Raw genomic sequence first — 14,473 nt, 5'->3', positions numbered from 1 at the left:
GATCATGAAGATCATTACCAAAGAGACATGGGACACGGATGGAGTCTTTCACCGATACACACGCTGGGTCATTTCACCTTGCAAGCTGAATTCTACTATCACCATGGGGCACTTACTCTTTCTGTCAAACCCACTGATGCTTATTAATTTTACTTTTAATTTGCTTTCATTGAACTTTGTAAATATGCAAACATATTGTGCATTGTTTTCCCCCTCCTCTTTTGCCCCTGGTTGCCCCTGGTTTCTGTGCTGGACATTATGTGGATAACAGCCTAGAAGAAGACCTGTGGTTGAAACACATGTCAGCTGTATATAATCATATTAAACCTAAATACAATTTCACTAATTGTAGTTGCACAGTGTGGTTGTGTAACCTTTTCGAATTATTCCTTCCGATCCTTGTTTACTATTTTGTCTGAAGATTTCTCTTCTGGTTTGGGTGTGCTCAACTGGGCCTTTTTCTGGACCTGAGTTCTCACAAACCCGTCAGCAGCCTTTGCTATCTCCCTAGAGTCTGTGATAGTCTTGGCCACAAGATGCTGGTGTAGGTCAACCTCACAATTCATCAATGCATGCTCACACGCAATCAAATTGTGCATCCCTTTAAATGTGTCAATGTTGTTACCAGACACGCACCCGCTCAGATATTTCAATGAGTGTGTGAACACTTCAAATGTCTGCCCACTTTTCTTTCTGAGCTCTCTGAAGCTCTGGAGATAATGTTCTAGGGTTTTACAGAACTTCCTGAGTAGGGCCGCCCTCATACTTTCATAAACGGGCCTTTCCTCAGGAGCTAATTGAAGAATTGCATCAGTCCCCTAGTGTCGGTAAGTGACTAATCATGGCTACACCCCACAGTACCTTGTTCACCTCCTGTAGCTGAACAGCCAGCTTGAGCGCTTAAATCCAGTCAAAAATATCCTTCCCCACTTCGTAAACCTGCACTAAGTCTTTGGGGATTCTTCATCGGGGCATATACCGAGCACTCTGGTTTGAGCCACTACTGCTGCTTTCGCTAGAGGTGGATCTGTTGGCCTTCTTCTCTTCAAGCGCCAGCTTGCACAGCTCTATGGCGACAGTGTCTCGCTCTATGGTGACCTTATCCCCCAGTTTCGACTCCTTTAGCACCAGTCTCCTCACCTCCAACAGGAGCCTTCTAGCCGCTACCTCATTAACAACCAGAACAATTACCGGGCCACTTAGAGACTGTGCTGAAGCCTGGGACTTGCAGGATGCTGCACTATCCCCTGAGCTTAGTGACACTCTAGAGTGTTGAGAAACCACGCTTGCCCCCTCCAGCACGATGGTTGGAGAGAAACACCAGTGGTCGAAGTGGGCGGGAATGGTTGGGAGCAGTGCTCCTCTACTTTTTTAATTTAGGTTTTACTGTTCCTATACTTTTTTTTAAAAAATGAAACCGTTCCAGAATGCTTTCATTTTAAAATAAAACTGTAGGAAGAAGTTGAAACCTGCACTTCAGTGCACTGCACAGAATATTCCCTTAAACAGCAGGCGCATGTGTTTGAGGGTTTGTATTGTGGGTGGAAGGCAGTGTGGCGATGAGGTTTGAGGAGAGCTGGGGCAGGCCACTAGGGAACCTAGTGCCACTACTTAATTTCTCACACTTTGATCACTGAGAAACACTGCTTATGCTTTCCTGTCTCGTAATCTTCCACTTCGCCCTCCGGAAGATCTTTTCTGTATGGTTACACAGGGCCTAGGCTGTCCCCTGGGGTCTTTTCCCCAACCACCCACACTTCTACCCAAGCTTGGAGACTGGCCAGCAACTCCGGTTTATTAACCTCAGTGCTGTGGGTAAGTTCCTGCTCTTGGCATAGGATGGGCAAGACATCCTTGCTCATGCCTTTCACAGTCTCTATGTCAAGATCCATGATTATTACAAATACCAACCAGTGTCTAAACATTTCCTGCAACAGTACTTTTATCATTGGGTGACAAAGCTATGCACAAGGCTCCAACAAGATCCGACCGCCTGCCACCAATGTGACTAATCAACTTCCGGGGCACCAGTGGTCCAGGGATGAATATCGGTTTCTAAACCTTTAATCATCCCCACACCTTTAGTACACCAGAAGGAATCTGAACAGATTAGAAACACAAGTAAATTATAAACCACCTTGTTCAATTTTGGTAATGTGGATGGAACTGCAGGCTTACCTCTGCAAGGTCGTGGATCGTTGGTTAGTTGCAACACAGCGAAGATACAATTATTACCCAATGATAAAAGGCACTGTCCCGTCAAGGCTGTATAAAAATATCTACTTTATTATTATTCAACAGACAGTTCTAGCACACTATAAAATGCAGCCACCCTGTAAAGGAATGCAGAGGACAGACAGTTTCAAGAAGTAAAAGGAACTCTGGATACTGACAGTAGGGTAGCCGGTAAAGTAATTAATTACACTAGTTACAAGATACTTGGTTTCAACACAAAGGGGGCAACGGGTCGTAAAATGTCACTAGAGGAATTTGGAGAAGGCCCTGCGGGACAGAACCACAATGTACCTTGTGCTTGTAAAAGTTCCTGGTGCTCTGCAGTATAGAATCGGTTTCAGGGTGCTTTCCAGCTTCTGTGACAGAGTTCAGGATGGGAAACAACTGCGGGCATCAGGCGGCAGGCAGTTCAGCGACCGAGGCTGGGTGGACGGCTGCAGGCTGACCTACATGACCGCTCGTGGTCAGGAATCGCTGTCTTAGTGCTGATTGGCGGGTCTGAAGCACTGGTCGAGGCATCTCAGACGGCGTTAGTGACTGCAGTGTAACAAGAGTCAGTGGTGCAGTCGGTTGCAGCTCGAGGGGCTCAACTGGCTCGAAAATGTCCTTAAAGGCGAACGCTGGTTGGTGCTTGTCGATGCACTCCTCCTAGCTTCTTCACTGGGCTTGTTTTGTACTTTAAGGCGGACGGCCCAAAACTGAGCAGAGTGTTGCAGGCAACTGCCTTGTCCTTGGTTTGGTTCAGGGACTCTATGGCACTTGGCACCTAGGAAGCTTGCATGCAGAGCCTAGCTGGGCACGCTGTGGGCTGACTGGGTACTGGTTCTGGAGCTGCTGGAAGCTCCTCTGGATTCAGTAACTCCCTCTGTTGCCTGGGAGATGTTTAGGGGAAGCGATCTTGCTTCCCTCTTTGGAAATCCTGGCCTTCCTTCAGTGGCGGAAGCTGTAAGCCAGACTGTACCTTTAGCCAGTGTCCAAATGAGTTACTGTTGTTACTCCATGTGAAGCCTTCAGATGATCTGCCCAAAAGAGCGGCTCAGCCCTATTTTAAAACCAAATCGGCCACAGTGATTTGTGTAGGCTAGGCCTACCTTAATGAACCAATCCTGGTTCCCCATCAACAATCTCCTGTATGCATAAGGTCATAACCAGAGTGCTTTGAAACAGAAAGAGTAAATGGATAAAAAACATGTAATACTAAGTCCCTCCCATCTTCTTGTATGTTGTGTATCAAAGGGTCTCTCTAGTAAATTGAGGTCTCTGGGTTTCCTGATTATAGTGGCAGTTCTCCCTTGAAGCTGCGGCGGGACCAGAATTTTGGTCTCCGCCAAACCACATACTCGTACCTTCTGAAAGGGGTCTCCCTGCGGGGATGACTACTGTAATACATAGTTCCATATATGATAGGTCACTGCCCTTGATACAGGGAGGCGGGAGCTGGCTTCAGGTTGACACAGTGCATATCAAAGGTTGTTTGGGATTTCCTGTCCTTTGTTAGTCCTGTGACCAGGCCTCCAATGGGCCTGTGTGAATTAACTCTGATTATATTGCGAGGCTGCCACCAGCAGCTAACAAAGGAAAGGGAGGATCCATGGAGCCTTTGTTAGTTAATTAGCCTGGCAATGGTAGGAGGAAGGTTTTGCCTTCCCCCATCTGAGATGCCTTGACGTAATCTTTGCTGTCATATTCCATCTAAATATGATAGCGGGGACGGCGCCTGTAGGGTGGGTCCACCCAGAGTACATGGGTCTATGTGTATGTCATGCACTGAGTATAGGAAAATGTGTGCCGATTATCCCCACACATTTTCCAGAGGTTGACCCACCGTGCAGATGGTGGAATTCCTCACACCCTACATAGACTGTCGAGGGAAAAGTGTCACCTGCTGGGCTGATCACAGATTTGCTGCCTTTTTTGAGTTTGAGAAATGCATGATTTTTCTGTCTTGATAGTAATTTGCACCTATTTTGTATTGTATAAATGCTTCCTCTAACTAAATATTCCTTAAACTAACATAGATACTGTTCCTTTAAGGGTCACTGTTTAACGGTGACCCTAGTTTGATGCTCTGCGAACCGTGTATTGCAACTCAGATTGTGAGGTACATTAAAGGCAAATGCACTTGTCACATGCACTTCTGGTTGAAAGCAGTTCGAGTGGAAATCCCCAAATTCCTTTTTTCCCTTTCAGTTGACAAATTCAAAGGCAGAATAACAGATTCTGCACTGACAAGTAAACTATGTGCTTTCAAGCCCGAGCAGCCGAGAAACTATTGACAACAAAGAGAGCTGAGCAGAAACGTAACCTCTTAAAGCAGCTGCAGTTATGTTAAAAAAGATATGTCAGCCCTGTCACAAAAAGGCTGGGCTGAACATTACACAGAACAAGGCCCCTCTTTACACAAATGGCCCGGGGACCGCCAGCCATGCTTGGATTGATCAATTCGCTGGGGACTGAAATATGGGAATAGCAAAAAAAATGTTGTTCTTCCAAAAGAGACCAAACCAACTTCCCTTTTATTTCTTTGTCTCTGGCCCTGCCTCTTGCATACCTTTTTGCTTTTTTCTAAATTGGTATTCAATATAGCCATGTGCCCCAGTATTGTCGAGTATCAAACACGTCATTACATGGGTGTGGACCTAAGGTGTGCATGTGGGGATTGCTCCAGCATGGTGATGATTCACAGTGCATACAAGCATCGTTTGGTTCCCTGTGGCTGCATACATTAGCTCTGGCATAGTGGTTATTTACAGTATATACATGCTGCTTTCAGTTCCTAAGAACTGCACAGCTCCAGCATGGTGATTATTTACAGGCCATACAATCAGCGTTTGGCTTCTGTGGCTGCGTACATTAGCTCTGGCATAGTGGTTATTCACAGGACATACATGCAGCTTTCAGTTCCTAAGAACTGCACAGCTCCAGCATGGTGATTATTTACAGGCCATACAATCAGCGTTTGGCTTCTGTGGCTGCGTACATTAGCTCTGGCATAGTGGTTATTCACATTACATACATGCAGCTTTCAATTCCTAAGAACTGCATAGCTCCAGCATGGTGATTATTTACAGGCCATACAATCAGCGTTTGGCTTCTGTGGCTGTGTACATTAGCTCTGGCATAGTGGTTATTCACAGTACATACATGCTGCTTTCAGTTCCTAAGAACTACACAGCTCCAGCATGGTTATTATTTACAGGCCATACAATCAGCGTTTGGCTTCTGTGGCTGCGTACATTAGCTCTGGCATAGTGGTTATTCACAGGACATACATGCAGCTTTCAGTTCCTAAGAACTGCACAGCTCCAGCATGGTGTATATTTACAGGCCATACAATCAGCGTTTGGCTTCTGTGGCTGCGTACATTAGCTCTGGCATAGTGGTTATTCACATTACATACATGCAGCTTTCAATTCCTAAGAACTGCATGGCTCCAGCATGGTGATTATTTACAGGCCATACAATCAGCGTTTGGCTTCTGTGGCTGTGTACATTAGCTCTGGCATAGTGGTTATTCACAGTACATACATGCAGCCTTCAGTTCCTAAGAACTGTATAGCTCTAGCATGATGATGATTTACAGTGCATACAAGCATCGTTTGGTTCCCTGTGGCTGCGTACATTAGCTCTGGCATAGTGGTTATTCACATTACATACATGCAACTTTCAGTTCCTCAGACTGCACAGCTCCAGCATGGCGATTATTTACAGGCCATACAATCAGCGTTTGGCTTCTGTGGCTGCGTACATTAGCTCTGCATAGTGGTTATCCACAGTATATACATGTAGAGTTCAGTAGCCAAGAATTGTATAGATCCAGCGAGGCGATCATTTAAATCCATACAAGCAGTGTTTGTCTCCATGTGACTGCATAAATTAGGTCTGGCATAATGATTATCCACAGTATATACATGCCGCTTTCAGTTCCCAAGAATTGCATAGCTCCAGTACGGTGATGGTTTACAATCCATAGAAGCAGTGTTTGGTTCCCTGTGGTTGCATATGTTCACCCTGGCATAGTGTTTATCCACAGTATATACATTTAGCGTTCAGTAACCAAGAACTCTATAGCTCCAGTACGGTGATCATTTACAGTCCATACAAGCAGCGTTTGGTTCCCTGTGACTGCATACATTAGGTCTAGCATAATATTTATCCACAGTACATATATACAGCTTTCAGTATGCAAGAACTGCCTAACTCCAGTACAGTGATGGTTTACAATCCATGCAAGCAGCGTTTGGATCCCTGTGACTGTACACATTACCTCTGGCATAGTGGTTAGCTGCATGTACTACATGAAGCTTTCAGTTCACAAGAACTGCATAGCTCTATCATGGCGATCATTTACAGTTCATACAAGCAGCGTTTGGTTCCCTGGGACTGCGAACATTAGCTCTGGCATAGTGGTTATCCAAAATATATACATGTAGCGTTCAGTAACCAAGAACTGTATAGCTCAGCTTGGTGACCATTTATAGTCCCTACCAGCAGAGTTAGGTTCCCTGTGACTGCGCACATTAGCTCTGGCAAAGTGTCTATGCACAAGAAGACCTGCATCGCTCCAGCTTGATGATCATCTGCAAACCATGCATGCAGCGAGGCAAAATCAGTTACACAAGCGTGAAAAGATGGCAAAGAATGCCTGCTAATTAAATGCAACACAGCCATCTTCATATCTGCTGATTAAAACCAAAACGAACACAACACAAATACTACACGGCTGCTGATTCACATCTCTGAAGCATTTAGCCTGCCCTCTGACTATGCTATTAATATAGAGGCGACGTAGGCATACTACTATATTTGATATGTTTTATGACTGAAACCATTGTACTTCTGGCCACAAAAGAATTTCATCAGACTTGTACTGAAAGCACTCACACATGTGGTGGTGAAACATGGTAGAAGGTGCCCGCCTCAATCAATGGACTGACTGAGCACTGCCATGGATGTACCATTAGAAAGATCATGGAGAAACACTGAGCCCATACTCAAGGATCCACCAAATGAATGGTGGCCCACATAGAACGAGAGATTGGTGTGCAAGTCCCCTCAATCCTAAAGGACTCTACACAACTGAGTACTTAATTCACATTCTGCCCCCAATGTGCCCCAGGGGTATTGCAATTGTTGGAACTTAGAAAGCAGGTATTCATTGAGTTAGGAGAACTTGGTTCAAGGTAGACCGTGGTCCGCCAGTGAAAGACTCAATATACTACGATGCTATTTCACTTCACTCAAACCTGAGCCACAAGTAGAATTATGGCCTGGCATTAGTTTTTAATAGTCATCTATTTTCCCTGAATCGTTCCCTACAGTGAGCCCTCTTCGTTCTGACTCTTTCACAATAGCTCATGTGGTTGTATACTAATTGGTTGCATGAGTTTTATTCCCCTGCATTTTAGTCTAATTTCAGCAGGTCGACAGCCCCCCTCCAAAGCTCCCTGATAATCCCCAACCCCACTGCCACCTTTGTGAACTCATCAATATCCTCTTTCCCAAACTGACCATCTTTTTATTTTTAGATGGTGAGTGAATTTCATTGCAATGGATCTACTGCATTGAAAAGATGTGTGGTGAATATTTTGCTATGAAATCACGGATTGCCTAGCAACCACCTGGCCATAACACTTTTTTTAAGTAAGCTATTGTACACTATGCACATGTGCTGGTCTAAGAAACCAAACCTTTGATGCTGGTAAGAGAATTTAGAATGCAGGAGTAAGTGCCTCCCTCCCACATGTCACAACTTGCTTGCAAGGATGGAAGCCTTACACCTCTCACAGTCTGCCTAAGGATCCACAGAAAGCACACCCACACACTGGATACAGCAGATCACATTACCCCATGTGATCCTTTTATTAATTCGTCAGACTCACCAACGTTTGGCTATCCAGAGGTTTGGTACTACAACTCCCATCAGCCTAAACCAACTTAGTCAACCATGAGGAAAGGTGGGAATCATAATTCAACACATATGGAGATTATCAGGTTGCAGACCCCTGGAATTGGGCCATCTATTATATTTACTATGGCCAGACCATAGAGCTGCTCAGCTTTCTTTCTGAGACAACCATGGAATACCTCTATATTCCAAAATGTGAAGGTATATGATGGCTTCTGTGATACTGGAAATGCCAGATGGAGGGACAGGGCCTCCTAGTTCTTGTCCAACCACTTCTGTGTGTGTGTTTTCTCTATCCTCTATGTTTTCTGCCACTTAGATCCAGCCTGGACCACTGGCAGTGCAGCACTTCATGTTTTACTTTTGGTGAACAGCACCCATAGGATATCCTTATGACCCCATGGGTACCCCTAATGTGTGTTTTGGGCACTTGTGTGTTGCCCACAGAGCAGGGTATGGGCTGGTGGCAGCTACATGCTGACTTGCCAGTGTCTCTGAGTGTCCTCCATTTTTGGGACACCAGCCCCTGCCATAGGAAGCAATGGATTCCTGATAGAAGGCAAGATGGCACCTGTGGCCTCTTGGTTTCTATTGCCTTTTACCTTGTTTCTTAAAGTCCTGGGAAGCCCTCACCCTGTCCCTTCCTCATGACTGGCTGTTGGGTGGAAATGCCATATATGGCACTGGGGCTGCCTCCTGTTAGACTGACTGGAGCCTTCCTAGAGGCTGTGTGTTGTGGGTACACCCTTGGTGTGGGGCCTGTGTGAATGGAGTCTGAAGTGAACTCGCATTCTGTGTTATGGGCGTCTGGTTGTGGTGTGTGTGACACAATGCCTGAGACTGCCCTGACTGAAACTGACATGCATGCAGTGTAGTGTGCTGAAAGGTTGGGTACTTACCCAATACATATTCTTTGTTATGGGTGTTTGGGTGGAGTGAATGGCCTGAATACCTGTGAGCCTGATTGGCTGCCTGCCTGTATGAATGCCCTTTTGTGTGATTGGCTGACTGAGCCTGGCTCAGCCAGAGTGAACGGGGAACAGATGTGTATATATATATATATGGGGACCTCTCACTCACCAATTTTCTCAGAAGCTGAAATCGAAGCTGAAGCAAGAAGAAACTGTTCCTTGAAGCACATCTGGAGGAGAAGTCTGCTGCTGCAATGTCGTCATGTAATCCAAAAGCTATTGTGTTCTTCCGAGGATTAATCCAGAGAGGGCCTGTGAAGGAGACCTTTCCTCTGGCTACGAGGGACCATTGTGGCCCCTCGTAGGGACCATTGGTTCACTATGCGAAGTACCCTGGGAGCATGTCCTGTGTGGCTGCCATCCGGGCAAGTGGTCTTCGTGAGTCCTGAAGATAAGTGCCTGGACATCTCGAGTCTAAGAAGTCTAGTGGTGTCACCCAGGGTCCAGAGGTGTGTTTCATGACCGTTGGAAGCCATTGCTGTCTACCACCTAGAAGAGGGAGTACCCTGGCATAGTGCTGCTGGACAACCGGAGCTGTGAAAGTTCCCAACTGCCTAGGAACATTTCAAAGGACATCCTTGCCAACATCACTGACTACTTCTTTACCGCCAGAGAGAGTCCAGAGTCACTGAGTGCAGAGGAAGGTCCTTCGGTGGGTTTCCCGCCACCATAAACTAACAAAGATATCCCAAGGGTCCAGACTTGGTGAGGTTCTGAGGTCCACTCCAGTGGTCGAGTCCAGGTCACCAGAAGCCTTCCAGAGCTCTGTGCTGTGGCTGCGGCTGCAGCACTGAACAACCGGAAGACGGACAACCGCATAGATACAAAAGCCTCCACCAAAAGTGACCTATGCACCCGTCACTGACAGAAGTAATTGAAGGGTCCCAGGGGTCTTACTCTCCTCTGCCAAGCCTTTGAGGAGCCCACAGCAAGTTTAATCCTTCCAGAACTATTACAGTCAGAGAAATGGTTGACCAAAAGAGAGCACCACAAAAAGACAAACTGCTGCACTTCAGAAAGACTTTGGTTCAATTTTTCTTCTTGGACTAAGCATCGCAGAGACTCCTGCTTCCAAGGGGGCCCATCCTCAGAGGGAATCGTCGAGTGAAACCGAGAAACTCTGCCACTTCTCCTGCCAAGGCACCAAAGTTACTGTGATGAGGAAGAGCATCTTCTAGCCTCAGGAGTCATCCAGGGGTCCCATATTCGTTTTGGATCCTGTTCTCCTGGGGCCTCTCAGGTACTTTGGGGTGGTAGAACCTTTTAAAATGAAGTACAAGGTTACTGAACATTATTGGACTGGGCTGTTAGGGAAATAACGTTACCGGTAAGGGAATACTGGTAACAGTAAATCCCAGTGCTAATTACGACCCTGCTCACCGCTATTAGCGGCACCGCTAAGTACGGTGCCACTAATAGCGGCTAGTCCGCGGGCGTGCAACCCCCCATCCCATAAATAGGGCCATGCCGCTAATAGCACACCATCACAAGCAATGCGGACGTGCTAATAGCGGCATGGAAAAGCCCCCAAAACCCCTTACCAGCATGGCGCTAATACCGGCATCGCAAACCACCCGTTAAAAGAACTGAGCAGTGTTCCCACCGGCCACAGGTGGACACAATCAGCACAGGTGGAGGAAATGGAGACTGTGGCAGCACAAAAGAAGCACACCACACCCATTCACACACCCCTTCCCACACCTAGATGGTTCCAATACTAGCAGCATTAAATGGGCTGGAGGACATGAATGCAGTGCAGCGCCAACAACAGGCAACACAGAGGAGATGCGGGAGGAGGAGGAGGGCAAGACAGGCACAGCAAGCACCACCAGGGCACCTACGCACACCACAGAGACTGCCACCAATCCCCAGGATTCGAGCCAGTCCATTCAATGTAACCCCTGAGCAGATACACACCCTGTCCCGCCTGGACTGGGATACCATCCCCACCATTGGTGACATGAATCACAACGACATAGTGAGCCACATAGACATCCGTACTGCCATCCCCCCGCTACTGAAGGTGGTGACTGTGCCCCACTTCCTGGCCACAGGCACCTACCAGCATACAGTGGGGCAGATGCATGGCAAATTACAACCAGTATTCTCACACACGCTGAACCAGGTACTCAATGCCCTCCTGAAGGATGCACCTGCACACATATCCATGCCACAGACTGGCCAGAAGATTGCAAACACAAAAGTTGGCTTCTATTCACTGGCAGGCATCCCAAGTTGCATTGGGACCATCTACTGTACCCATGTTGAATTGGTTGGCCCACATCACAATTAAGTAGTCTACCGAAACAGGAAGCAATTCCACTCCATCAATGTCCAAATGGTATGTGACGCTAACAAGATAATCACACATTGTTGTGCCCGATTTCCCGGATCAACCCATGATTCCATGGTCTTGCGGAACTCAACCATACCACCCTACATGCAGCGACTAGCCAGACAACGTTCGTGGCTACTTGGTGAGTAGCAGGGCAAGCACATGGCAGTGTGAATGGGGGGGGGGGCAGATACATACTCCAACTGGGTGTGATTGGGGAGGAGAGATACATACTCCAACTGGGTGTGATTGGGGGGGGGAGAGATACATACTCCAACTGGGTGTAGGCTGTCGTCCATAGGAGAAATGGACATACAGATGTACGCCAATGTCCATCGGGGAAGGCCGCAATGTACTTGAGAAGAACCGACATGCAGGTATAAGCTGCACAACATTGAGAACAATCCAGGTCTATTAATATCACACATCCATCCATATCCACATTGCACGTCATGCCACACCACTAAATACACAAATCAGCAACATGGCGTCAAGTTGGTAATACAGTATTAGCGCAGCACAACATTAATACAGAAATGTGCCCTTGAATGCATGCAAAGGGATCCCCCCTAGCCATACCATTGAACCACACACCTATTGCACCATGGAATTGAAGCTACACAGCATGGCAACATCAATGTTGGAATGGCAGGACACTAGCAGTGTGGTACCAAATATGCCTGGGCTCAGGGACACCCAAGACATGGCCTCACCCAGGACATGTCAACTGCTGTCGAAGGCATGAATGGTGCATGTCCAATTGCAGGGTCTAGCACACCTTTGCACATTGCAGTCACACAGATCGTCTGCATGCATGCTGGTAGTCGTGGATTTCAATCTGAATGCAAAGTATAATTGTGTGACATGTACATGCCGGAGCAGAGGTGAACAGTGACAGCTCTCCATTCTTCCCCCCATACAGGCAATGCCGGCTATCCCCTGTACAGGTGGCTCCTTACCCCTGTACCGAACCCACAGAACAGGCACAAAGAGGACTACAATCGTGCACATACCCGTACCCGTGTTGTTATTGAGCAGACATTTGGCCTTTTGAAGACACAGGTTTCGGTGCTTGAGCAGGTCGGGTGGCGCTCTCCTGTACGGCCATGAGAATGTGGCCAAGATCACCATGGCATGTGTCATGCTGCATAATATGTGTATCAGACGGAATGTGCCACTGCCCCCTGATGTTCAAATGCAACCACCTGATGAGGATGATGATGGTGATGAGGACGGAGGTGACGGGGATGCAGGTCGTGCAAGAGGCGACAGCCAGGAGGGACGTGATGTGAGACAGCATCTGATCAACCAGATATTCTGAGTTATATGGTTTCACCCTGTACAATGGATATGGGTAGTAATGCACTGGTGTCTGTGTTGAAGCGCACAATGGACCCTGACACCAATAAAGTACACATACACAATGAAGAAGTCCAAGCCTGTCTTTTGATTATTCACTAGTGTATTAAGGATTTTAAAGAAGTTAATGTGCATGTCCCCAAACATCCCACCACCATTCCCCCTCCCCCACAACAGTCCCATAACACCCTTACCCCCCTCCCCCCACAACAGTCCCATAACACCCTTCCCCTCTCCCCCCACAACAGTCCCATAACACCCTTCCCCCCTCCACCCACAACAGTCCCATAACACCCTTCCCCCCTCCACCCACAACAGTCTCATAACACTCTTCCCCCATCCCCCCACAACAGTCCCTTATGTGTCTTGCACGATGTTGTTGTGCAGCTGCAGATGTGGTGGGTTGACTCTGCAGTCCCTATTCCCCATTGCCACCACCAGCATGAGGAGGCTGGCTTGACGTGCGCCTGGTGGTGCGCGTGGAGCGGCGGAGGCGGCTTGTCTGCCTCGAACTGGCGGATGAAGATGATGTGGCTGGCAGTCCCGGTGGTGGTGGTGGTAACTGGCGGTCCATTGCATCCGCAATCCGCGTAAGGACCTGCCTGAGTTGGCACATCTCCCCACACAGCCTGTTTGTGCAGGCTTCAATTGCCGCCCTTGATTGCCTGGCAGTCTCTGCCATCTACCCCCTGAGACGGGCAGCCTCTTCGACATGTTGCCCAACCAGCACAGTTATCTCCTGTTGGCGCTGGCTGATGCTGGCCAGGTCATGGTCACTGTGGCGTTCCCGTGGTGTGGCAGCTGCGCCTTCCTCAGCATTCTGGACATCTCTTGAAGCCATTGGTGGGCTACTGAACCCTCCCATGTTGTCCTTGCCGAACTGGCCATTGACCTGGACCCAGGTGTCTGCGGTGGATTTGCCTCGGGGTTTCCGGCGGGGGTTGGGGTGTGCATGCCCAGGGGCATATCTATCGGCTCATCCACATCCGAGAGCGGCGCTGTGGCTGCCGCCTCTCATGTGGAACTTGTTGCAGCAGAGGGCGGGCCCTCTGTGGCTGGATTCTGTGGTGGGGGGTTCACTTCAGAAGGTGGGCCAGTTGTTGTTGGTGTGCACTGCGGTATGGCAGTAGTGGTGCTCCGCTGATTTCTGGCACTCGGCATGGGAAATCTTCTCCCTTTGCCCCTTGATGATGTGGGGGTGTCCCTTGTGTCCTGTGGCCTTGCTTTTTTAGTGGCAGGGGGTGCCAGAGTTGCAGTGCCAGGTTCATCACTGTCTGTATCTGAGCCTGTCGGGGACAAAGAGGGGGATGGCATTGGTGACGGTTCAATGTACTTCATGCACAATACATTTTTTCTAGCAGTTGTGAGCATTGGGACTTCATTGGTAGGGATGCAGGTGATGTGATTGTTGAGTGGGTCATCCATGCATGGTTCTGTGTGGCAGTTGTCTCTGGTGATGCGTGCATGTGTGTGTTTTTGGGTTTGGCATTGACATGGCCAGGGTTGTATGCATGTATGGATTTTTGTGCATACATGAGATGAATCTGGGCTTACATTTGGGGGGGAAACTCAGCATTCACAGTGCATACTTTCATGTGTACACTCACCTCCATCAGATGTAGTTGCCACACCATGCTCCATGGTCCCGACTCCCTCAATCGATTC

At 47.9% G+C, this 14,473-nt stretch overlaps 1 protein-coding gene across 1 annotated transcript in view; it reads right to left on the bottom strand.

Annotated features, from left to right (window-relative positions):
- The window catches only part of TRPC5 (transient receptor potential cation channel subfamily C member 5), a 1,352,993-nt gene that overhangs the window by 249,214 nt on the left and 1,089,306 nt on the right, over nt 1-14,473 (bottom strand). The gene's annotated exons all lie outside the window — the stretch shown is intronic.

Source organism: Ambystoma mexicanum, chromosome 5p (assembly GCF_040938575.1).
Source record: "Ambystoma mexicanum isolate Mex_15411 chromosome 5p, UKY_AmexF1_1, whole genome shotgun sequence".
NCBI lineage: Eukaryota > Metazoa > Chordata > Amphibia > Caudata > Ambystomatidae > Ambystoma > Ambystoma mexicanum.
The sequence above is the reverse complement of the archived record's forward strand: the minus strand, read 5'-3'. Positions and strand labels throughout refer to the sequence as shown.